This window comes from Bos grunniens, chromosome 12 (genome assembly GCF_055505025.1).
Source record: "Bos grunniens cultivar Pamir isolate PY7600 chromosome 12, Bosgru_T2T1.0, whole genome shotgun sequence".
NCBI lineage: Eukaryota > Metazoa > Chordata > Mammalia > Artiodactyla > Bovidae > Bos > Bos grunniens.
The window spans coordinates 11682376-11708363 of record NC_141176.1 but is presented as its reverse complement, the minus strand read 5'-3'; the positions used below and the strand labels follow the sequence as shown (position 1 = coordinate 11708363).

At 43.0% G+C, this 25988-nt stretch overlaps 1 long non-coding RNA gene across 1 annotated transcript; it reads left to right on the top strand.

Moving 5' to 3' along the window:
• The first annotated feature begins 915 nt into the window (after nucleotides 1–915).
• On the top strand, nucleotides 916–25582 carry LOC147361368 (uncharacterized). Its single transcript, XR_015137796.1, has 2 exons — nucleotides 916–1412; nucleotides 25246–25582. It is a non-coding gene; the product is annotated as an uncharacterized LOC147361368 (long non-coding RNA).
• The last annotated feature ends 406 nt before the right edge of the window (nucleotides 25583–25988 follow it).

Below are 25988 nucleotides of genomic sequence, written 5' to 3'. Positions count from 1 at the left end.
ACTTAAATGTTGAATCTAAAAAAGGCAAACTGGTATAGAATAGAATGGTGGCTGCCAGTGGATGGAAAATGGGGGAATTAGCACTCTTGCCTGGAAAATCCCATGGATGGAGGAGCCTCGCGGGCTGCAGTCCATGGGGTTGCTAAGAGTCGGACACGACTGAGCGAGTTCACTTTCACTTTTCACTTTCATGCATTGGAGAAGGAAATGGCAACCCACTCCAGTGTTCTTGCCTGGAGAGTCCCAGGGACGGGGGAGCCTGGTGGGCTGCCGTCTCTGGGGTCGCACAGAGTCGGACACGACTGAAGCGACTTAGCAGCAGCAGATGTTCTTAAAGGGTACAAAGTTGCAACTAGAAGGTGAATAAATTCTGGGAAATCTAACGTGCATTATAGTGACTATAGTCAATAATACTGCATTTCCTTTTCTTTTTTTCTTTGCCTTGTGGCCAGTGGAATCTTAGTTCCTTAACCAGAGGTCAAACCCATGCCCTTGGCAATGAAAACACGGAATTCTAACTACTGGACTGCTAGGGAATTCACTAATCCATAGCCTTTTTTTAAGGTATAACTGAGGTAACTGTTAGCATCTTTTTGATGAACTCATACTAATATCTCTAAAACAGAATTCCTCTAAATATGTAATTTCTCTAAATTCCTCTAAGAATGTATTTTCCTCATATACTTGCTTAACTATGAAGCCATAAATAAAAGCATGAGATATGCCCCAGGTTGCTAGGTGAAAGAAAAGGGTTACTACTGTTCTACTGATTTGAATAAGCACCGTGGTAATGGAAAATCCCATGGACAGAGGAGCCTGGTAGGCTACAGTCCATGGGGTCGCAAAGAGTCGGACACAACTGAGCACACTTTTAATTTAATTTAATTTTTTCATTTTAATCCTAGTTTGACCTCATAGGGTCAGACACTCTCCTACCTGATATGAAGGAGGGGCTAGTAAGCCTGATTTCTACTCAAAGAAAAGTCTTTCCCTCCTCCCCCACTTTCCTTTGATTATACAATTGTAGCCCACTTAATTCTTGGGGGAGAGCTCTCTTGCCTGCTTGCTTGCATCTCTCGGTCTCACAAATATCTTATCTTAATGAAGCTGCTACTTGCCTGTCACTTTGCCTCGCGTTGAATTCATTCTGCGCTGAGATACGAGGAACCTGAGCCTCAGTAAGTCGGCACTAGATCCATGTGTGCTAAGTAGCCTCAGGCGTGTCCGACTCTTTGTGACCCCATGGACTGTAGCCCCCCAGGCTCCTCTGTCCATGGGATTCTCCAGGCAAGAATACTGGAGCGGGTTGCCATTTCCCTCTCCAGGGATCTTCCTGACCCAGGGATAGAACCTGCATCTCTTATGTCTCCTGCATTGGCAGGTGGGTTCTTTATCACTGGGAAGACTGCTAGGTGAGTGATTCTAATTAAAAGACTGTGGGTTCATTCCCAATTAAGGTATTGGTTGGCTTCAAATCCCAGCGCTTGGGTTCAAGTCCCAATCTGAGGCGCACTGTTTCACAACCAAGAAACTGACATTGATACAAATCATTGACATTCATATATTATCACTTTTAGCCTAAGGGCGGGAGTTCCCTGGAGAAAGAGAATCAGGCATGGCTTTCTTGACAGATTAGAGGTTGTTTTTGGCTTAAGCCATCTTGTGATCCAAACCTGGCTTGACTTTGAACAGGTCTTAGTAATTAATGATCTTAAGGGGAGGAAAGAATGCAGAGGCAAAAGAAGTAACAATAGCTAAAATAATGTATCTGTAGTGAACACTCCCAGTTCTATTTCAATGGTAAAGATCAGCCTAAAGCACTCAACCACCAGATAACTGGAACCTAAGGGTGATGATGTCTGTCTTTTCTGACCCTCAACTAAACTTCAATCAAGTAAATACTCTATTCTGTTGACTGCCCAAGCCCCTTCATGAATATGCATGTACCCTTAGCTTAAACTCTTCCATATGGCTCAAATGGTAAAGCGTCTGCCTACAAAGCGGAAGACCTGGGTTCGATCCCTGGGTTGGGAAGATCCTCTGGAGAAGGCAATGGCAACCCACTCCAGTACTCTTGCCTGGAAAATCCCATAGACGGAGGAGCCTGGTAGGCTACAGTCCACGGGGTCGCAAAGAGTAGGACACGACTGAGCGACTTTGCTTTCACTTTCACTTAGCTTAAAAATCCCCCAACCTTCTGTTGAGTGTTCTCCTTACTTGCTGCAAATAGTAAATTCTTCCTTCTGATGCCAAAAGCTTGACCTCTGTGCACTGGTGCCGAATCAAATCTCAGAGACAGAGTTTTGGGTGAAGTAGAATATCTTTACTGCTTTGCCAGGCAAAGGGGACACATGCTCTCAAGACTGTGTATCCCAATCCAGGAGGATTTAGTGGAGAGTTTTATAGCAATGGTTCCGGGTGAGGGGGAGGTTGCTGATAAAGGATCAGAGTGTGTGCAGGGCCTGCAGTCCTTGAATCGGGCCTCAGGTGGTCTCCTGATGAGCTTCTGTGGTTCTCAAGGTTCTTAAACTGTAACGTTCTCTCTGGAATGAAGAATGCTTCATCAAGTAGTTAACATCTTCATTTATCGGGGGCTTTAGTTCTGCAGAAGAGCTCAAAGATATTGCCGTGCGTATCCCTTGAGGCAGAGGGCCCTGTCCCAGGGCCACGCTGCTGTTTCTGGACTGCTCCTCCCTGGTCTCTACATCCCCTCTCTTCTCTGATTGGCAACTATATGAATCTACCCTTTGGAACTCAGGGAAGGTTATTGAGTCTGAAACCTATTTCCTACAAACAAGAAACAAGGACAGAGAAAAGCTTTATGCCCAGGAGCCCCGCAGGGTCCTGCTGGCTTTCACGCCTCCTGATCTTTGTGTGCTTGGTTATGTCTTTTGACTTGACACCTACCAAGAGGTGAACCCAGTTTTCAGCTAACACTACTTTTATATGCATGCATGTGTGTGTGTCTATTTAATTCGTGAAATTAGACTACAAGTGCAATTAAGATACAAAACTGTTTTATTGCAAATATTCCTTGTACTATGCTTTTATAACCACAACTTTTTCTCTCCTCATTTCTCTGACCTTTTCCACCCAGAGTCTGTAATCCATCTGTCTAATTTTTTAACTTAAAGAATGGTACATAAATGAAATCATATGATATGTAACCTTTTGAGGTCATTTTTTTTCACTCAGCATAATTCTCTTGAGATTTATCCAAGTTATCTTGTGTGTCAGTGATTCATTTCAGGGAGTGTGTGTGTGTGTGTGTGTGTGCTCAGTCACTCAGTCATATCCGACTCTTTGTGACCCCATGGACTGTAGCCCGCCAGGCTCCTCTGTCCATGGAATTTTCCAGGCAAGAATACTGGAGCGGGTTGCATTCCAAACGGTTTAGCAGCAATCCCACCCGACCCCAAAATCTGTTTCTCCATAAAAGCAATGAGAACACAACAAAAACTCTCAAAATAAACTTACTAGAACTCTGGAAATTAAAGGCTTGCAACATTCCAAGAAGTGTTTGTTCAAGAAAAACAGTTGAATATTGGTAAGAACAGTGAGCCTTGTGATTTTCTTACCATGCCCTCCACCCATCCCTCTGTCAACTGAACAAAAACGCGCAACTTCAAAGTTATGAATTAGGGGTCTTACTAAGGACTCTAGCCTGGGAGGCAGTGTTTCAGATAGCTCTGAGGAACTGCTCCAAAGAGACTGGGGAGGAGCCAGTATATATATGAGATTTTTTTCTGGGAAAAAAAAAATGTAGCTGCATATCAAAAGATTACTGATAATCAGAAAAAAATCATATCTCGAGTTAATGATTTTAGTGATTTTCCAGGTATGGGAATATACAAGAATCTGGGTTCCTTGGAGTTAGTCCTTAGATATGCATCTTAACTATCCAGGGCCAGTCTCCAAAGCACAGTAATGCTCCGTGTTCTTTTCTACCTTGAACTCCTGTCAGAGTGCATGGTCAGTGGGCGACTGTAGTAGCTAATGGCTTGATCCTTGTAGAACTGGAAGCAGTTCTTTGTTTGTTTACAGTGCTCCCTGTTGGTTATAAATTAGACCAAAATTTGGGAGGAATTTGATGATCCATTTGTCCCATAGCACTAGGAACTCTCGTTCCTAGATCACAAGAAGATTTCATTGTAAGGGCACTCAGTGTGCTGTTTTTGGATTAGACCTTATTGGTTACCTAAAATCCTCTGGATCATCTGTGTTGCTAGTCTCTTATGATCCCAGAAATGATTTCCCTTGTTTCCTCCATATCTGCACTTGCACTATTACAATTATTCCATATAGTTAAATGAGTAAGCAATTGCCTCAAAATTGCCATCAGTTGCCAAAATGGCCTCAATCAACCATCATTCATTTTGTCAGAGGCCTGGTGACACATTGAGTACTGCAAGAGACAGCAATCTTATAATATAGGCAGGATATAAGTGATATCAGTTCAGTTCAGTTCAGTTGCTCAGTCATGTCCGACTCTTTGTAACCCCATGGACTGCACCACGCCAGGCCTCCTTGTCTATCACCAACTCCCAGAGTTTACTCAAACTCATGTCCATTGAGTTGGTGATGCCATCCAACCATCTCATCCTCTATCATCCCCTTCTCCTCCCGCCTTCAATCTTTCCCAGCATCAGAGTCTTTTCCAATGAGTCAGTTTTTCACATCAGGTGGCCAAAGTATTGGAGTTTCGGCTTCAGCATCAGTCCTTCTGACAAATATTCAGGACTGATCTTCTTTAGGATGGACTGGTTGGATCTCCTTGCAGTCCAAGGGACTCTCAAGAGTCTTCTCCAACACCACAGTTCAAAAGCATCAATTCTTTGGCACTCAGCTTTCTTTATAATCCAACTCTCACATCTATACATGACTACTGGAAAAACCATAGGTTTGACTAGCAGACCTTTGTTGGCAAAGTAACGTATCTGCTTTTTAATATGCTGTCCAGGTTGGTCATAACTTTCCTTCCATGGAGCAAGTGTCTTTTAATTTCATGGCTATAGTCACCATCTGCAGTGATTTTAGAGCCCCACCCCCCAAATTAAAGTCTGTCGCTATTTCCACTGTTTCCCCATCTGTTTCCCATGAAGTGATGGGACCAGATGCCATGATCTTAGTTTTCTGAATGTTGAGCTTTAAGCCAACTTTTTCACTCTCACTTTCATCAAGAGGCTCTTTAGTTCTTCTTTGTTTACTCCCATAAGGGTGGTGTCATCTGCATATCTGAAGTTATTGATGTTTCTCCCAGCAATTTTGATTCCAGCTTGTGCTTCATCCAGCCAAGCATTTCTCATGATGTACTCTGCATATAAGTTAAATAAGCACGTGACAATATACAGCCTTGACGTACTCCTTTCCCTGTTTGGAACCAGTCTATTTTTCCATGACCAGTTCTAACTATTGCTTCCTGAACTGCATACAGATTTCTCAAGAGGCAGGACAGGTGGTCTGTTATTCCCATCTCTTGAAGAATTTCCACAGTTTGTTGTAATCACACAGTCAAAGGCTTTGGCATAGTCAATAAGACAGAAGTAGATGTTTTTCTCTTTCTTTTTCAATGATCCAGCGGATGTTTGCAATTTGATCTCTGGTTCCTCTGACTTTTCTAAATCCAGCTTGAACATCTGGAAGTTCATGGTTCATGTACTTTTGAAGCCTGGCTTGGAGAATTTTGAGCATTACTTTACCAGTGTGTGAGATGAGTGCAATTGTGTGGTAGTTTGAGCATTCTTTGGCATTGCCTTTCTTTAGGATTGGAATGAAAGCTGACCTTTTCCAGTCCTGTGGCCACTGCTGAGTTTTCCAAATTTGCTGGCATATTGACACTTTAACAGCATCATCTTTTAGGATTTTAAATAGCTCAACTGGAATTCCATCACCTCCACTAGTTTTTTTTTTTTTTTTTAATTTATTTATTTTAATTGGAGGCTAATTACTTTACAATATTGTATTGGTTTTGCCATACATCAACATGAATCCACCACAGGTGTACAGGGGTTCCCCATCCTGAACCCCCCTCCCATCTCTCTCCCCATACCATCCCTCTGGGTCATCCCAGTGCACCAGCCCTGGGCATCCTGCATCATGCATCGAACCTGGACTGGCGATTCGTTTCCTCCACTAGTTTTGTTCATAGTGAGGCCCACTTGACTTCTCATTCCAGGATGTCTGGCTCTAGATGAGTGATCATACCATCGTGATTATCTGGGTCGTGAAGATCTTTTCTGTATAATTCTTCTGTGTATTCTTGCCACCTCTTCTTAATATCTTCTGCTTCTGTGAGGTCCATACCATTTCTGTCCTTTATTATGCCTATCTTTGCATGAAATGTTCCTTTGGTATCTCTAATTTTCTTCAAGAGATCTCTGGTCTTTCCCATTCTATTATTTTCCTCTATTTCTTTGCATTGATCGCTGAGGAAGGCTTTCTTATCTCTCCTTGCTCTTCTTTGGAACTCTGCATTCAGATGGGTATGTCTTTCCTTTTCTCTTTTGCCTTTCCCTTCTCTGCTTTTCATAGCTATTTGTAAAGCCTCCTCAGACAATCATTTTGCCTTTTTGCATTTCTTTTCCCTGGGGATGGTCTTGATCCCTGCCTCCTGTACAATGTCACGAACTTCCATCCATAGTTCTTCAGGCACTCTGTCTATCAGACCTAATACATTGAATCTATTTCTCACTTCCACTGTATAATTGTAAAGGATTTGATTTAGGTCATACCTGAATGGGCTAGTGGTTTTCCCTACTTTCTTCAATTTAAGTCTGAATTTGGCAATAAGGAGTTTGTGATCTAAGCCACAGTCAGCTCCTGGTCTTGTTTTTGCTGATGGTATAGAGCTTCTCCATCTTTGGCTACAAAGAATATCATCAATCTGATTTTGGTATTAACCATCTGGTGATGTCCATGTCTCTCAGAGGCTTCTCTTGTGTTGTTGGAAGGGGGTGTTTGCTATGACCAATGCGTTCTCTTGGCAAAACTCTATTAGCTTTTGCCCTGCCTACAAGACCTTCTAGACCTAACACCCAAAAAATATGTCTTTTTCATTATAGGGGACTGGAATGCAAAAGTAGGAAGTCAAGAAATACCTGGAATAACAGGCAAATTTGGCCTTGGAGTACAGAATGAAGCAGGGCAAAGTAATATAGCTAGTAACATGAATAGAGTCTTACATAGGAATTTATACCTTGAGCTTCAAGAACTAAATCAGCTCCTTAAAAGATCACCAAGACTAGGAAGAGGATCACTTAAGGCAGAAATATGATTTTTCACCTGGGTCATTAAATGTTATATACATAGACAAATGCTGATTTTTCTGTGTGAAAATGCAGCATTCAGTTTGAATCATAACAGGTGCCGAGAATATTGAGAGCCACGCAGTTTTGTAATATCAGTTTTTTCATCATAGCAAACTCAGAATTCAGTAGGCTTAGTGCCTGTTTACTGTCATGTAAGGACTTCAGGGTGCATTCTCTTAAGGCTTCCATGTAGGCAATTACATATTCTGATCCTAGTGAAGTCACGAAAATAGCTGCTAAATGGTTGTAATACAGATCTCTTGGTCCATCAGGCTCGTATTAAAAGTAAATTTGCCATGCTGCTGCTGCTAAGTCGCTTCAGTCGTGTCTGACTCTGTGCGACCCCATAGACGACAGCCCACCAGGCTCCCCCGTCCCTGGGATTCTCCAGGCAAGAACACTGGAGTGGGTTGCCGTTTCCTTCTCCAATGCATAAAAGTGAAAAGTGAAAAGTGAAAGTGAAGTAGCTGAGTCGTGTCCGACTCCTAGCGACCCCATGGACTGCAGCCTACCAGGCTCCTCCATCCATAGGATTTTCCAGGCAGGGGTACTGTAGTGGGGTGCCATTGCCTTCTCCATAGTCACATCTAAATTGGCACATACATGACCTTGACATAAGGGAATTCTGGAATACCCCTTCCTGTCCATCCTGGTGGAAGTCAGAGCCATAGATTGGTCCTGCAAAACCACTGAGTTCCGTTGGGTCCTACTCGATATATTCCTAGTCACCTGATCCAATTTGTGTCATACCAATTGCTGTCTTTAAAGGAAATGATATATGGTCATTTTCTTAAGGCACCCTACCTATTTTCTAGTCATTATTATGCTGATAATCTGTAGTTTGATTTAATTGTTCCCAACATGGGAGGCCCTTAAATGACCACAGTCTGGTGTTAGCCATATAAATCCTTCCCATAACTGAGAGATAGGTCTTCCTAATAATTGATAAGTTATATTTTTTCAGTGAAATTTAGCTCATTGTTCTGATGGAGCTTGAGTAGCTTTAAAGGAAAATTCTTATTTCTGACCAGGGTCATAGCAAGTATGATTGATTGGCCCAGTGAGGGGTCCCATCTTAGTAATATCAACAGTGACCCAGACATAGCTATAACTTCTTTGTTCTAAAATAAATTTTCTAAAGTCCATCCAATCAGAGCCTTGGAGAGAAGAAACTCACCAAAGTAAACCAGAAATATTGAACATAGATAATTGACAAGAAACCCATCAACTGGATTGATTTCTAAAATTTGCATCGGACTGTGCCCACAACAGAAAAACAATTGCTTCATGCTCAAAAGTCCAAGAAATCAAGAAAATATTATAAATAATCAAATAGGTCAGGTTTGGCGTCTTGGGATAACTGTCTATTTCTGATGCCCTCATCTTGTCCTGGCATGGGTGTCTTTCTTGCTTTTCGAATGTCGTTTGAAAAAGAATTTTATGTATTTGTTTTTGTCTGTGCTGGGTCTCTGTTGCTGCATGGCTTTTCTCTAGCTGCAGGGAGTGGAGGCTATGCTCCAGATGCAGTGAGTGAGCGTGTCTTGTGGAGCACGGGCTCTAGGGCGTGCCCGCTTCCGTGGTTTTGGTGCATGGGCTCAGTAGCTGTGGCTCCCCGGCTCCGGAGCACAATCTCAATAGTTGTGGCACACGGGCTCAGAGGTTCTGCAGCATGTGGGATCCTCCAAGACCGGGGATTGAACCGAGTCTCCTGGTTGCAGGTCATAGGGTATCAGATCTCCATTTAAAGATAAATTACTGTGATAAGCTTCAGAAACCAGGTTAGAATGTCCTGCTAATAATTTAATTAGATTCTCGCAATAATATAACATATCCCCTTTCAATATGGGTTCATACAATCCTTCATCCAGTCTCATAGGTCTCCCCATGATTATCTCAAAAGGAGATAAATGATATTTGCCAAAAGAAGTGGATCTGAAGCTGAGGACCAGTGGAAGGGCCTAGGCCAGGGTAAGGAATAAGCATTCGTTCAGTTCAGTTCAGTTCAGTTTCGTGTCTCAGTCGTGTCTGACTCTTTGTGACCCCATGAATCGCAGCACGCCAGGCCTCCCTGTCCATCACAAACTCCCGGAGTTCACTCAAACACACATCCATTGAGTTGGTGATACCATCCAGCCATCTCATCCTCTGTTGTCCCCTTTTCCTCCTGACCCCAATCCCTCCCAGCATCAGAGTCTTTTCCAATGAGTCAACTCTTTGCATGAGGTGGCCAAAGTACTGGAGTTTCAGCTTTAGCATCAGTCCTTCCAATGAACACCCATGACTGATCTCCTTTAGAATGGACTGATTGGATCTCCTTGCGGTCCAAGGGACTCTCAAGAGTCTTCTCCAACACCACAGTTCAAAAGCATCAATTGTTCGGTGCTCAGCTTTCTTCACAGTCCAACTCTCACATCCATACATGACCACTGGAAAAAACCATAGCCTTGACTAGACGGACCTTTGTTGGCAAAGTAATGTTTCTGCTTTTCAATATGTTATCTAGGTTGGTCATAACTTTCCTTCCAAGGAGTAAGCGTCTTTTAATTTCATGGCTGCAGTCACCATCTGCAGTGATTTTGGAGCCCCCCAAAATAAAGTCTGACACTGTTTCCACTGTTTCCCCATCTATTTGCCATGAAGTGATAGGACCAGATGCCATGATCTTAGTTTTCTGAATGTTGAGCTTTAAGCCAACTTTTTCACTCTCCACTTTCACTTTCATCAAGATCAAGAGGCTTTTGAGTTCCTCTTCACTTTCTGCCATAAGGGTGGTGTCATCTGCATATCTGAGGTGATTGATATTTCTCCCGGCAATCTGGATTCCAGCTTGTGCTTCATCCAGCCCAGCATTTCTCATGAAGTCCTCTGCATAGAAGTTAAATAAGCAGAGTGACAATATACAGCCTTGACGTACTCCTTTTCCTATTTGGAACCAGTCTGTTGTTCCATGTCCAGTTCTAACTGATGCTTCCTGACCCGCATATAGGTTTTGTAATCTTAGTCTATTGGGTTGGTTTTTTTTTTAAAGATTTTTCTAATGTGGGCCATTGTAAAAGTCTTTATTGAATTTGTTACAATATCGCTTCTTAGGTTTCGGGTGTTTTGGCCTCAGGGCATGTGGGATCTTAGCCCTCAACCAGGGCTCCAGTCAGCAGCCCCTGCACTGGCAGGTGAGATCTCAACCACTCGACTGCCAGGGAAGTCCCAAGCAATTGGGGATTTTTTTAATTAATTGATTTTTGTTTTTCCTGGGTCTTTGTTGCTGCTCTTGGGCTTTCTCCAGTCGCGGAGAGCAGGGGCTGCTCTCTAGTTGCGGTGTGCGGCTTCTCCTCGCTGAGACTTCGCCCGTTGCAGAGCACTGGCTCTAGGCACAGGCTTCAGCGGTCGTGTGCGTGGGCTTGGTTGCTCTGGGGCCTGTGGGATCTTCCCAGACTAGGGACTGAACCCGCATCCCCTGCGTTGGCGGCAGATTCTTAACCATTGGACCACCAGGGAAGTCCCCAGTTGGGTTTAAATGGTCCCATTTGTTCTTTAACTATTCTGTGTAAACACAGAAGATTGGTGGCAATAAGTGTAACAGAAGTGCTACATAATCAGCCAAATCTTACAGATTTCTTTAACAAATTGTCAGGTAAAGTGAGTTCTTCTATAGCTACAGTTCTGAGGGGGTTCCCCAAATAGGACTCACTCTTTCTAAAATCAGTTTCCCTACTGACTGTGCTTGTGGCCCTTCTGCCGCAAGTGTCAGAACATGCACATCAAAGCAAGAACATACTGATAACCTTAGGGAAACATTTGTATAAAATCAACCTGCCAAATTTCAAAGGGACTTGCAGGCAACAGAAAATTTCCTTAAGAACTGTGTAATGACTTCCTCGGGTTTTATTTTGGACAAATGGTAGATCTTAAATAGACCATTTGGACTATTGTAAAATAAAGCTTCCAAAAATACTGTTTACCCTATAAGATGACTTTATCTGGGTTCCAGTGAGTTAACTTCAATAGACTGAGCTTCAGATGGATGGATAGGCCTTCCATTTGGGTTTGACCAACACTCTTTGCTGGAGCTGAACCTTCCTCCTTTTTGTGACCAGGTGTCTTTCTGGTGCCATGCCATGAAACTTTATGTCAGTAAAGTTACCTTGAGGCTGAACGTGAAAAACAGTTGTTAGTTGGTTGTTTTGTTTTGTAAAGCCACTCTCTTGGCAGCATGATCGGCTAGTTTCCTTTTTCTTCTGCAATGTCAGCCTTTGAATGATCCAATACCTTAATGATAGCAAGTGTGCTCAGACGCAGATTTGCAGCTAATAATTCTCAACTTGTTTCCCAATTTTAATAGGCGGCCCTGAGGATGTCAAAGATCCTTTTTGTTTCAGAAGCTTGGCACAATCACGTGCCACCCCAAATGGGTCACAGCTATGTGTGCAAATATTACCAGATTTTCCTTTTGCCCACTGGCAGGCTCTTGTTAGTGCTGTTAACTCAGCCTGTTGGGTAGCAAAGATATTAGGCAAGGGAGCATTGTCAAGGATAGATTCAGGAGAAACAGTGACAAGGTCAGCCTGGTACTTTCCATGAGGTCCTCTCAGGCAGGACCCATCAGTAAAAAATATAAAATCAGGACTAGTTACTGGGCTTTCTTGAAGATCAATCCCAGGCAATAAAAGATTGTCAGTTAACCATGTTTTTCATTCTTGACCTCTGATTTTTCTGGGAGCAAGGTGACTGGATTAAGTTTGTTATACCTGTGAAGAAGTTAGATTCAATGAGAGCAAAACGATTTCATGAGAAGTTAATGAGCTTGCTGAATAATGTTGTGTGTGCTGAGAGTTTAACAAAGCTTCTGAACAAAGACAGTGAGATGGGTGACTCATAACTGTTTCTTCTGAGGACTGACACAGCTCAGATGTTGCTGTGACAACCTGGAGACAAGAAGAAAGGCCCTTAGATACCTAGTCTAGCTGTTGGCTGTAATATCCTATTGGTGGGTACTAACTGCTGGGTTGCTGGGTTAATACCCAGCCACGTTGATGCAACATCATTGTTTTCATGTCTAAAAAATGGGGCTTCCCTGTTGGCTCAGACAGTAAAGAATCTGCTACAACACAGGAGACCCAGGTTCAATCTCTGGGTCAGAAAGATCCCTTGGAGTAGGGCATGGCTACCCACTCCAGTATTCTTGCCTGGAGAATCCCATGGACAGAGCAGTCTGGCGGGCTGCAGTCCACAGGGTTGCAAAGAGTCAGACATTGGCTGAGTGACTAACGCTTTCATTTTCACTTTTCTTCATTTTTTTTCCTAAAAAGAAAAAGAGGTAGGAAATTCCCTGGTGGTCCAGTGGTTAGGACTCAGCACTTCCAGTGCCCAGGACCAGGGTTCTGATCAGGGAACTAAGATCCCACAAGCCACACAGCCAAAAGAACAAAAGAAAAAAATCATAATTTGGATGCCCCAGGGCTGAGACATTTGCCAGGAGGCTTTGAAGTTCTCCATGGTTTCAGAATGTTCTATTTCACAGTAGAGAGATTCGGGTTGGTCTTGTTTAAGCAAGCCATATAATGGTTGAACCACTAAGGAAAAATTTGGAATCCAATTTCTTCAAGGCCTTGAAAGCCCCTTTATTGCCTTTTTGTCTTTAAAGTAGGGAACAATACCAAAATGCCTTTCACTCCATCTAGAGCAATTAAAAGTCCCTTTGACGTTAGCTTCTGAAGTAAACACAAGGTACAAATCATCTACATATTGTATCAGAAATGATGTATGTGGAAGAACCCGATCATCTAAGTCTGCTTTTAATATTTGGGAAAGTTAAGTGGGGCTTTCAAGATAGCCCTGTGGCATCACAAGTCCCAAGTGAAGGCAGAAAGATAGGGGTCATCAGGATGTGCAGGAATACTAACGAATGCACTTCAGAGATCTATGCCAAAAAAGAAGTCACTATCTTCAGGAACACAGGACAGTAAAGTATGGAGCTTTGGCACTGCAGAATAGCACAGAATAATAATAGTGTTGGTAGAGCTCAAATCCTACACCAATCGCCAACCTTTGCCATTAAGTGTTTTAACGGTGAAGATGGGAGTGCTGCGAGGGCTGGCACAAGGCACAATAAGCCCTTCCTTAATGTAGTCACTCAGTCGTGTCCGATTCTTTATGACCCCGTGGGCTGTAGCCCACCAGGCTCCTCTGTCCATGGAATTCTCCAAGCAAGAACGCTGGAGTAGGTTGCCATTTCCTTCTCCCGGGGGTCTTCCCAAACCCAGAGATCGAACCCAGGTCTCCCGTATTGCAGGCAGTCCCTTTACCAACTGAGCCACCAGGGAAGCTCCTTGATGTTAGCTGATATCAAAGATCTTAATCCTTCTCTGGCCTCCTGCCTCAGTGGGTACAGACCAGTATTGGGCAGAGGCTTATTCTGGTCTATGGTAATTTTTTTAAAAATTGTATTATATTATATATTTATTTATTTGTTTGTGCTGGGACTTAGTTGCGACACACAGGATCTTGGATCTTTGTTCGGCATGTGGGATCTTTAACGTGGCATTCAAACTCTTAGTTATGGCGTGTGGGATCTAGCTCCCAACCAGGGATCGGGTAGACCCCCTGCGTTGGGAATGCGGACCACTGGTCTTAGCCACTGGACCACCAGGCAAGTCCCCAAGGTCTATAGTAATTTAATGGGTAATGTGGGATGTATTTTTCCAATGTCAGTAAGATTCATTGCCTGTAATCCTTCAGGTACTGAGCCCAGCAGTTTTTCTTGTTCTGCATCACCTTCATTACGGGTCACAAACATTATATGATGAAGAAAATCTTACTGATCCTTCAGCGCTAAAAATATTGCCCCCTTAGGAGTAAAAGCAATATGGGCTTCATAAGTTTCTGGTAAACTCTACCTACCAGGTGAATAGTGGCAGTTTCTACTCCAAGAAAGCAGTGCCTTCCTTTAAATTCTCCTAAGTAAAATTCTAAAGGGGATGATTGAAAAGTCTTAATGTGTGTGCGCTGTGCTCATTCGTGTCTGACTCTTTGTGACCCCATCGACTGTAGCCTGAATTTTCCATGGAATTTTCCAGGCAAGAATACTGGAGCAGGTGCCAATTCCTACTCCAGGGGCTCTTTCCGACCCGGGGATTGAACCTGCGTTTCTTGGGTCTCCTGCACTGGCAGGCGGATTCCTTACCCCGTGCCACCTGGGAAGCCCAAGAGCCTGAATAGGTGCATTAGAAACCCCTACTGTGTGCACTGAAATATTTCTTTGAGGGAGCCTTTGATTTTGGTAGCGTTTAAAACTGAAAAGGTGGACCCTCTGTCTATGAGGGCTTTAATTGTTTCCCCTTGTATTTTCGCTTCTATTTACCCCAGAGTTTTAGAGAAAAGAAGAGGAAAGACTACCAGCGTTCCCCAGGAGCAGCCTTTCATTTGTGTTTAGCTTGAAATTCTAGTTAGAAGTTCTGTTTTCCCCTGAAATCTTTCCAAATTTTTTTGCAACTCCTTCTCTTGTGACCAGATTTTCCACAGTAAAAGCAAGTTCTATATTCCTTTGTCAGCCATGGGTTGAACAGGGGTTTGTTAACCAGTGACTGACCTTGACTTTTTAATTGGGATGATTGAAAGTTTATAATCCTTATATTAAGAGTTGGATTTCTCTCTCTCTCTTTTTTTAAAATAAATTTGTATTTGTTTTTGACTGCAGTGGGTCTTCATTGCTGTGCGCGGGCCTTCTCTGGTTGCAGCGAGCAGGGGCTGCTCTTGTGTGCAATACGTGGGCTTTTCATTGCCGCGGCTTCTCTTGCTGTGGACCACAGGCTCAGTAGTTGCTCTGAAGCATGTGGGATCTCCCCGGACTAGGCAGGCAGATTCTTAACCACTAGACCATCAGGGAAGTCCCTCGACTTTTTAATGGTTTCGGAAATTTGGATGGCCAGTGTGATAAGGGTGCTTATATGTTATGCTGCTGCTGCTGCTAAGTCGCTTCAGTCGTGTCCGACTCTGTGCGACCCCATAGACGGCAGCCCACCAGGCTCCCCCGTCCCTGGGATTCTCCAGGCAAGAACACTGGAGTGGGTTGCCATTTCCTTCTCCAATGCATGGAAGTGAAAAGTGAAAGTGAAGTCGCTCAGTCGTGTCCGACTCTTCGAGACCCCATGGACTGCAGCCCACCAGGCTCCTCAGCCCGTGGGATTTTCCAGGCAAGAGTACTGGAGTGGGGTGCCATCGCCTTCTCCAATATGTAATGCAGACAAACTTAAATCATGTCTTTTAAAAAACTATTTATTTGTATTTATTTTATTTATTGGGTGCAGTGAGTCTTCGTTTTCTTCACTGTGGCATGAGGAATCTTTGGTCATACAATGTGAACTCTTAGTTGCCACACGTGGGACCTAGTTCCCTGACCAGGGGTCGAACCCAGGCCCCCTGCATTGGCAGAATGATGTCTTAGACACTGGAGCACCAGGGGAAGTCCCTAAATTGTGTCTCTTAATTAGAATAGCCAATTTCTCATCTATGCCTTCTGAAAGAGCAGAATTAAGCAAAGGATCTTTTTCGTGATGAGAAAATGATTCAGATGTCATGCCAGAATATTGTTTAAACGTTTTCTTGAACCCCTCCTAATAATCCAGAATTTATTCATCTGGTTTTTGTTTATACTGCTGAATCTTTGTCCTATCTACAGTCTTGGAAAAGAGCTGTGGGACAAATCTGAGTCATTTTGTGGCCTAATTTCTTGCATTCAATTCAAGCCTCTAGACTATGCAGCTCAGAATCTGTTAAGGGGTGTGTCCATTCTGCTTTCTCTATTCCTCTGTCTTACTTTCTGAACTGAGAACTGTATTAATTGTAATCATTGATAATTAATCTGGGTAACTCAGATTCCTTAGCAAATCCCAATGGGTCTCAACTCAGGCCAGGACATTCCTTAACCGAAGCTCTAAGTTCTGCTCATGTCAAGGTTGTACACATAAGTACTAAGGACGGTTCCCGGGTTGTAAGAAGTATTTCCTCAAATGGGACTGTAATTACTTCATTTGTACAAAACATTTTTTATCAAAATATAGGTTATTCACCATAATTCCAATTTTATGTCCTCCTTCACTAGGGGAGAGGAAACAGCAGTTGGCAGAGGTGGCAGAAGAGAGAAAGGGACAGTGTCTGGGTCAGGCGATTCAGATAAAAGAGGGTATGAGACAGGGGCAGAGGGAGAGCCTGGGTTAACGCTAGTGACTTCTTAAAACTCCAGTATCGTTTCCATCCATGTTTTGCTTGTTTCCTGCAAAGAAATTACTTTATCGTTTCCTCTTTTAAAAGCCTCTGAATACCGAGCAGAATAAGCATTCCATTCATCCTATCTGATCTCATTGCCATCTTGCTCTAGCTTTGCATACACAAAAAAATTAATTTTGAAATGTCAAAAGAGCCTCAATTTGGTAATTTTAGGTTGAAATCTCTTTTAATATGATTTTCCCAATTAAGTATTTGCAAGTATAAATTCTTTATACATAGCACATGACCTTGGCTGGGGTGTTGTTAGAGGCTGGCAATCTGTTGCTCTTTTTTCTTCTGTTCTGACGGCTTTGTTTCCCGTCCTGGGGTTGGTTTGTCAAGATGTCAGTAAGTGCTGATGGTGATGACTGGGTGCTGGACCAACGTGCTGTTTATGAACTTAGCTCCGCTAGGTGTCACCCTAGAGTCATCTCAGCTCTTTTACGTGTCTGGGTTTCTCACTCGTAGGGTCTAAAACTGTTGCGGGTACTCGGAACACCGATGGCCAGCTCTTAGATATGGGCCTGGGACAAGAAGTTTTTAAATTAAATGAGGGCTTTGCCTATGGGACTGCCTCCACCACTCCTGTACGTTTCTCAGTTGCTTGAGAAAGCCGTTGCTGGCCAGGTGGAGATGTTCCTTTTGTTATTCAGAGCTGAAAGCTCTCGTGTGATACTTTGTGATTTATTCCAGCAAACTCTATTCAAATAGCCAATTCAAGGAAAATTGATAGGCTAGTCTCCTCCCTAATCACTCAGTCCAAACCCACTCAATGTCTTTCAACTGAGTAAAACCATCCAATGTCTTTGTTTGTTTTGGGGGGTTTTTTTGGTCTTCGTTTTTTGGGGTTTTGTTTTGCCAGTGTCTCTCAATGGGGGTGGGCTTCCCTAATAGCTTAGCTGGGAAAGAATCCTCCTGCAATGCAATTGAGCCCTGTTCAATTCCTGGGTCGGGAAGATCCTCTGGACAAGGGATAGGCTACCCACTCCAGTATTCATGGGCTTCCCTGGTGGCTCAGCCAGTTAAGAATCCACCTGCAATGCAGGAGACCTGGGTTCGATCCCTGGGTTAGGAAGATCCCCTGGAAAAGGGAAAGGCTATCCACTACAGTATTCTGGCCTGGAGAGTCCCATGGACAGAGGAGCCTGGTGGGCTACAGTCCATGGGGTCGCAAACAGTCAGGACATGACTGAGTGACTAAGCACAGCACAGCTCAGCCCCCTGTATCTTTTTATTGAGCAAAATCTTCTCTGTTTTTCAAATGGGGTAACCCAGGTACCTCTTCTAGAAACCAAGTTCAAGGAAAACCTATTCCTCACAGTAAGGAGTTTGTCCACCACAGAATAAAATTTAGGATCACCAGCTAATAACAGGAGATCCCAAACCCAGGATCTCCCAAATTCATCAGAACTCACCCAGAGACATGTGGGCACCAGGGGCCTCTGCTGGTTCCAGATCCTCAAAGAGTTCAGGCAAAGGACGAAAGTCCACTCTGAGTCCTTTCATGATTGCTAAAACTATCTACTGAATAAAAACTCACAACCTACAAGTTGTGAGTTAAGTTTTATTTGGGCATTTTATTGAGGACTATAGCCCAGAAGATAGCCTCTCAGATAGCTCTGAGAGACTGCTTCAAGAAGACCCAGGATATATATAGGATTCCCCCCACCCCACTGGGGGACAAAAAACAAACCATGTAGTCAAAATGTAAAAGATTACTGCTAATCAGGAAGAACAGACATCTCAACTTAATGCTTTTAAAGTTCTATGTATGCGAAGATGCAAGAATCTGAGTTCACTGAAATTATTCCCTAAATATGCATCTTAAATAGGGCCAGTATCCAAAGCACAAAATGCTTCCAATTTTTCTCCAGCCTAAATTCCCCTGGCACAGTGAATTGGTGACTTGGTGACTTGGTGTGTGACCACAGTCCCTAATGGCTTGATCCTTGTAGAACAGGAATGGCAGGCAGTGCTCTTTGTTTACACCCCTCTGCCCAGCTCCATGGAGGCCTGGAAGTCAACAGCTTCATAATGACAGTAACTGTGAAAACCAGTAGTTTAGCAGCCACTGTAGGGGACAGAATGGATCTGGAGCTCTCTAAAGGCGCATCTCTAGAGAGCTGTCGCTGGTTGGCTTGTCTGATAGCTCACAGAAAAGCTCGATCATCACTACTTGTTTTTATTTGACCTGTTTCAGAGGACACTCTGTGAAAACAGCTTGACATACACAGCATTTGTCAAAAAGGAAAATAAAAGATCAGTGGCACAACAAAAGAAAAAATAGATGAATTGGATTTAATCAAAATCAAACATGTGCTTCATATGATGGGATCGGTAAAGTGAAAAGACAACCCATGAGAAAGGAGAGCATATTGGCAAGTTATATATCTGATATATATGATTTGTGGTTTGTGTCTAGAATATGTACAGAACTCACATAATTCAAAAATGAAAATAAAAATAACCCAATCAGAAAGGGAGAAAGGATTTGTACCGTGATTTCTCCAAAGATACACTTTGTTTTGTCTGTTTGCTTAGTTGCTAAGTTGTGTCTGACTCTTTTGTGACCCCATGGACTGTAGCCTGCCAAGCTCCTCTGTCCATGAGATTTCCCAGGCAAGAACACTGGAGTGGGTTGCCATTTCCTTCTCCAGGGGATCTTCCTGACCCAGGGATTGAACCTGAGTCTCCTGCTTTGCAGGCAGATTCTTTACCACTGAGCCACCTGGCAAGCCCCCAGAGAAGATATACAAATGGTCAACAAGCAAAGAAAAGAAGCTAAACATCAATAGCCGTTAGGGAAAAACAAATCAAAATCACAATGCCATACTGCTTCACACTGGCTTGGATCGCCATAATCAAAAACAAAGCAAAAGAAAACAGTGTGGGCCACTCATGTCCAACAGGTCTGGTGTCTCAGCACCTTCCTGCCGGGACAGTTGCACAGCCCACGAGGGCCAGTGAGGGTGGGCGTCCACCCATCTGAAGGCTCCTGCTCCAGCCAGTGTGGAAGGAAGGGCCCCACCGAAGTGCCAGTGGATAGAAAGGAGCAAAGATTCCTCCCTCCCTGTTGAGAAATCTTTGATTTTCTCCAAGAGGACCTTAAATAGCATCTCCATAAGAGAGGATCTAACCACATATCTCCCCAGCAAAGTCACACCCTGGTCAGGAAATTCCAGGAGGCAACACCGTGATTGCAGTTTCCAAGCAGTGACTGTGTAGCTGTCAGAGGGCATCCCTGAAAAATGGGAAGAGAAGAGAGTGAGGGCCTAGAAAGATGAGCATATTGGAGCAAAGATGAGTTCGGTAACTTCACCACTTCACAAAAGGTGAAAGTGACCGTGGAGATAAGAGTTGAACTCAGGCCGTCAGAGTTCAGAACTACACTATCAGTTCAGTTCAGTTCAGTCACTCAGTCATGTCCGACTCTTTGCGACCCCATGGACTGCAGCACGCCAGGCCTCCCTGTCCATCACCAACTCCCGGAGTTCACTCAGACTCACATCCTTCGAGTCAGTGATGCCATCCAGCCATCTCATCCTCTGTCGTCCCCTTCTCCTCCTGCCCCCAATCCCTCCCAGCATCAGAGTCTTTTCCAATGAGTCAACTCTTTGCATGAGGTGTCCAAAGTACTGGAGTTTCAGCTTTAGCATCATTCCCTCCAAAGAAATCCCAGGGCTGATCTCCTTCAGAATGGACTGGTTGGATCTCCTTGCAGTCCAAGGGACTCTCAAGAGTCTTCTCCAACACCACAGCTCAAAAGCATCAATTCTTTGGGGGAACAGGGTATGTATATTCAATGGAATATTACTCAGCCATTAAAAAGAATGAAATAATGCCATTTTCAGCAATATGGATGGACCTAGAGATTGTCCTACTGAGAGGAGTTAGTCAGAGAGAGAAAGAGAAATATCAAATGAAATTCTTTATATGTGGAATCTAAAAAGAAATCTAAAAATGAACTTACTTACAAAACAGAAAGAGACTCACAGACTTAATGCATGAATTCATGGTTGCTGGGTGGAAAGGATAGTTAGGGAGTTTTTGTTGGACATGTACACACTGCTATATTTAAAATGGATAACCAGCAAGGACCAACTGTATAGCACATGGAACTCTGCCCAATATTATATGGCAGCCTGGATGGAAGGGGAGCTTCGGGGAGAATGGATACATGTATATGTATGGCTGAGTCCTTTCACTGTTTGCCTAAAACTATCACAACATTGTTTGTTAATCAGCTGTAGGCCAATATAAAAATGTTTTAAAAAGAACTATGATTATTATCACAGTGACAAATACTGATTGCAGAGCCAACAACCGTAAGACACAATAGTGATCTTTGTTGGATACTTTGCATTTAGCTGGAGTCCAGGCTGTGTTTAGGTGAGGAAACCTGGCGGGTGAATTTGCAGTCAGAGCTCAAAAGTGTGTAGGCCTGGGCAAGTCCTAGGCAACCTGGAAGTTTCTTATATCCCTGAAGACTGAGCTAAGTCTTTGAATGTACAAGTCCTCATAAAAAAGTGAAGGAGAACTTGAAGGACACATGTTCTGGAAATCTAGTGAATATGAACAAAAAAAGACTGGAAATTTGTTAAATATATATGTACATACATGGGATTCCCTGATGGCTCAGACAATAAAGAGCCTGCCTGCAATGCGGGAGACCCGGGTTTGATCCCTGGGTCAAAAAGATCCCTGGAGAAGGAAATGGCAACCCACTCCAGTGTTCTCGCCTGGAGAATCCCATGGATGGAGGAGCCTGGAGGACTACAGTCCATGGGGTCGCAGAGTCGAACACGACTGAGCAACGTCTTTATCTTTTATGTACATACATACATAAGCAAAATACAACAGCAACAGATGAAAAATAACAGGTGTTGGCAAGAATATGGGAAAACTAAAACCCCCATTTCCTGCCAGTGGGAATGTAAAACAGTACAGTGTCTTTGGAAAACAGTTTGATTCTCAAAAACTTAAACGTAGAGTTACCATATGACTCAGCAATTCCACTTCTTGGTATATCCAAGAGAATTGAAAACAGACGTCCAAAAAAACCAAACTGTTACACAAAAGTTCATAGCCTCATTATTCATAACTGACAAAAAGTAGAAAAAAAAAGCCCATTCACTGATAAATGAATTAAAAATGTTAATATCAATGCAGTAGAATATTATTCGGCCTGAAATAGGAAAAGAGTTCTGATTCATGCTACAGCCTTGATGAACATTGAAAACATTATAAGTGAAAGAAGTAAGATAAAAAAGGGCACATACTGTGTGATTACATTTGTATGAAATATCCAGAATAAGTAAATGCATAGAGACAGAAAGATTAGTGGTTACGTAGGTCTTGAGAGCTGGGCATATGGTAAGTGAGGAGGAAAGAAATAGTGATGGTAATATGCAGGGACTTTCTTTGTGGGAGGGTGATGAAAATATTTTGGAATTAGCCTTTATTGTATGACTATCTAAATCATGTATATATCTAAATGCCAAAAATAAATAATGGCATAAGTGAGTTTAATGAGGATATAATTTCCAGTTTCAATATATAAAAATAAGTCATTTCTGTATACCAGCAACAAACATAAAAAGAGCTTTTTAAAGATGTCTTTAGAATAGCATCAAAAATAGGAAATATCTAGAAATAAATACGAAAAATATATGTAAGACCTCTCATCATAAAATATATAAAACTTTGTAAACAGATACTTATTAATTAGACTTTAATCAACTGAAGTCTCTGTCCATGTTTACCTCTCATGAAGTAGAAAATACAACATTTCTTTAGTATTTCTTCCCAAATTGATTCTTTTTCTTTTTTTTTTCGCTCAGTTTGCAGCATGTGGGATCTTAGTTCCCTAACTAGAGATAGGACCCATCGCCCCTGCATTGGGAGCTTGGAATCTTAACCATTGGACCAGGGAAGTTCCACCAAATTGATTCTTAAGTTTAATGGAACTCCAGGTTTATTTTGGAGGAAATTGACAAGCTAATTGTAAAATTCATTCAGAAACTCGGAGGGTCAAGGATAGCCAGAACATTTTCAAATAAGAACAATATATCTAGTAGTCTCATATTTTGAAACTTACTGTTAAGCTATGATATTTACAGAAGGTGGCGATGGCACGCCACTCCAGTACTCTTGCCTGGAAAATCCCACGGATGGAGGAGCCTGGTAGCCTGCAGTCCATGGGGTCGCTAAGAGTTGGACACGACTGAGCGACTTCACTTTCACTTTTCACTTCCATGTATTGGAGAAGGAAATGGCAATCCACTCCAGTGTTCTTGCCTGGAGAATCCCAGGCATGGGGGAGCCTGGTGGGCTGCCGTCTATGGGGTCACACAGAATCGAACACAACTGAAGCAACTTAGCAGCAGCAGCAGCCGTAGGATAAAAAAGTGAATTGTAAACTTTAAAAAGACAATCTTTATGTATGTGAGGGCTTCCCTGGTGGCTCAGACAATAAAGAATCTGCCTGCGATGCGAGAGACTGGGGTTCGATCCCTGGGTTGGGAAGATCCCCTGGAGAAGGGAATGACTATGGACTCCAGTATTCTTGCTTGGGAAATTCCTGCCCTGGTGGCTCAGATGGTAAAGAATCTGCTTGCAACGCAGGAGATCCAGCTTCATTCCCTGGGTTGAGAAGGTCACCTGGAGAAGGCAATGGCAATCCACTCCAGTGTTCTTGCCTGGAGAATTCCGTGGACAGAGGAGCCTGGCTGGTTATAGCCCTTGGGGGTCACAGTCAGACAGGACAGAAAGACTTTCACTCATGGCATGTTAATTTATCTCAACAAAGCTGTTGTTTTGTTATTTTTTAAAAAATAAATCAAACTCTTGATTTTATTCAACCAGTGTTTTGCAGACACACGCCTCTCCCATCCAAGGTTCTCATCCAGACACCAGAAACTCTGAGCCCTTGGTTGGGAGCTGCCTAGTAACAGCAGGTGGGACCCACACAGAGTGGAGTGGCAGAAGGACCCCACACTTTTATTTGGCAGCACAACATGGCCTGTGGGATTTTAGTTTCCCGATCAGGGATCCAACCTGAGGTCCCTGCATTGGAAGCACAGAGTCTTAACCACTAGACTTCCAGGGAAGTCCCTGTTACTTTTTAAGACTTCATTTCCTTTCTATTGCTGAATAGTGTTTTATAGTATATATGCACCACAATTTGTTCAAACATCACCCATTGAAGGACCTTCAGAGATACTTCCAGTTTTGGGCTATCATGAATAAAGAAATATTGCTTGATATGCAAAATTTTAAATATACAAACAACTCTTATTTTCATATTAAATCCACCCAACTTCAGGGGACTTCAAGCCAAAATAATAGCAATAATAATAATCAGTTAGCACTTGTGTTTTTAAAAATCATTTTTATTAATAAAGGCTGAAATACTTCATTCTTTATTTCTTGACTTTACTAAAGCTCTGGTGGCTCAGACAGTAGAGAATCTGCCTGCAGTTCAGGAGACCTGGATTTGATCCCTGGGTCAGGAAGATCCCCTGGAGAAGGAAATGGCTTACCACTTCAGTATTCTTGCCTGGAAAATCCCATGGACAGAGGAGCCTGGGGGGTTATAGCCCATGGAGTTGCAAAGAGTTGAACATGACAGAGCAACGAACACTTTCAAGGCTCATATACCTTAAAAATTAAGGTTTATGACACATGCATGCTCTGTTTGCAGCCATTCTCTGCTTCGTCTAGTATCAAGGCCCAGGGTTTTATTAGGGCTTCCCAGATGGCTCAGTGGGTAAAGAATCCACCTGACATGGGTTTGATCCCTGGGTAGGGAAGATCCCCTGGAGCAGGACTTGGCAACCCACTCCAGTATTCTTGCCTAAAGAATCCAATGGACAGAGGGGCCTGGTGGGCTATACAGTCCATGGGGTCGAAAAGAATCAGACATGATTGAAGTAACTGAGCACAGCATACATACGGCCTTTTCACATGTTGGAATTATTTAGTGGATTGACTTTTACTCTCTATTATCTGTCTCCTCCACAAGAATGTACACTCCATTATAAGGGAGACTATGTCTGTCTTTTTCAGCATTTCCTAACATATTGCCAGACAATATTTCTTCTTGAAAGAAGAAATAAGTGAATGTGTTTGGGGCTTATTTGCATTTATATGACAAACACCTGCATTTATAGATCTCATCATTTAGTGAGTTATCTATCTTTGAGGGAGCGCTATTATGGCACCATTTTTTTCTGGTTGCCATAGCAACCCACTGGCCTCCAGAGTTACAAGTTAATTCTGACGCACTTATTTTCCCAGAAGTCCAACAGTATTTTCAATTATGAGATAATGACGCTATTATGAATCACATTTCTCATACTAAAAGGGGCATTTGGGGTTTTCACTTTATCTTTTCTGAAAATGGCAGAGAATTAGAAAGGAAACAAGCCTGTCCATACTGATAAATGCTAGGAAGAGCAGAACAAAACAGTATGAGACACATCTTTACGCTAATCCTTTCCTATTTCCTCCAAGTCCTCCACCTTTCCATAAGCATCATGAATTTTGTTTAGTTTCCTGTTATCATCAAAGTTTTGAAAAGTAAATACTACAAAACAAACTCTAAAGAGTTCTGCTACAGCTTAAATATTTTCTTGTTTCTCTCCTTGTTGGTATTGCTTTAACATGTCCTGTGAAGGGGCTTCTCTGGTGGCTCAGCGGTAAAGAAGCTGCCTGCCAAATGAAGGAGACACAGTTTCAGTCCTTGATCCGGGAGGATGCCACATACCTCGGAGCAGCTAAGCCCGTGCGTGCCTCACAACTATTGAACGTGTGCTCTAGAGCCCGGCAGCCGGAACTACGGAAGCCCCAGAGTCTAGAGCCTGAGCTCCGCAGCGAGAGAAGCCACCGCAAGGAGAAGCCCACGCACCACAACTGCGAAGTAGCCCCCGCTCACCACACCTAGAGAAAAGCCCTTGCAGCAGCTAATACCCAGCACAGCCAAACATAAGAACAAATAAAATGAGTTTGAAAAATGTCATGTGAAGTAACTTAAGAGTCTAACAAAAACTGAATTTTGCTCTGAAAAGTTCCTAGGTGAGGTATTTCTCTCTCCCTCTCTCTTTACATTTTAGGGACAGGCACTGAGAAGTTTTTTATTTTATTTTATTTTTTTATCGGGGTATAATTGCTTTACAATGTTCATCAGTTTCTGCTGTACAGCAAAGTGAACCAGCCACACGTATACATATAATCCCCTCTTCCTTAGATTTCCCTCCCGTTTAGATCACCGCAGAGCGTTGAGTTCCCTGCGCTATACAGTCCGTTCTCATCAGTTATCTATTTTATACATAGTAGTCTATATATCGGAGGAGGCACTGGCACCCCACTCCAGTACTCTGGCCTGGAAAATCCCATAGACGGAGGAGCCTGGAAGGCTGC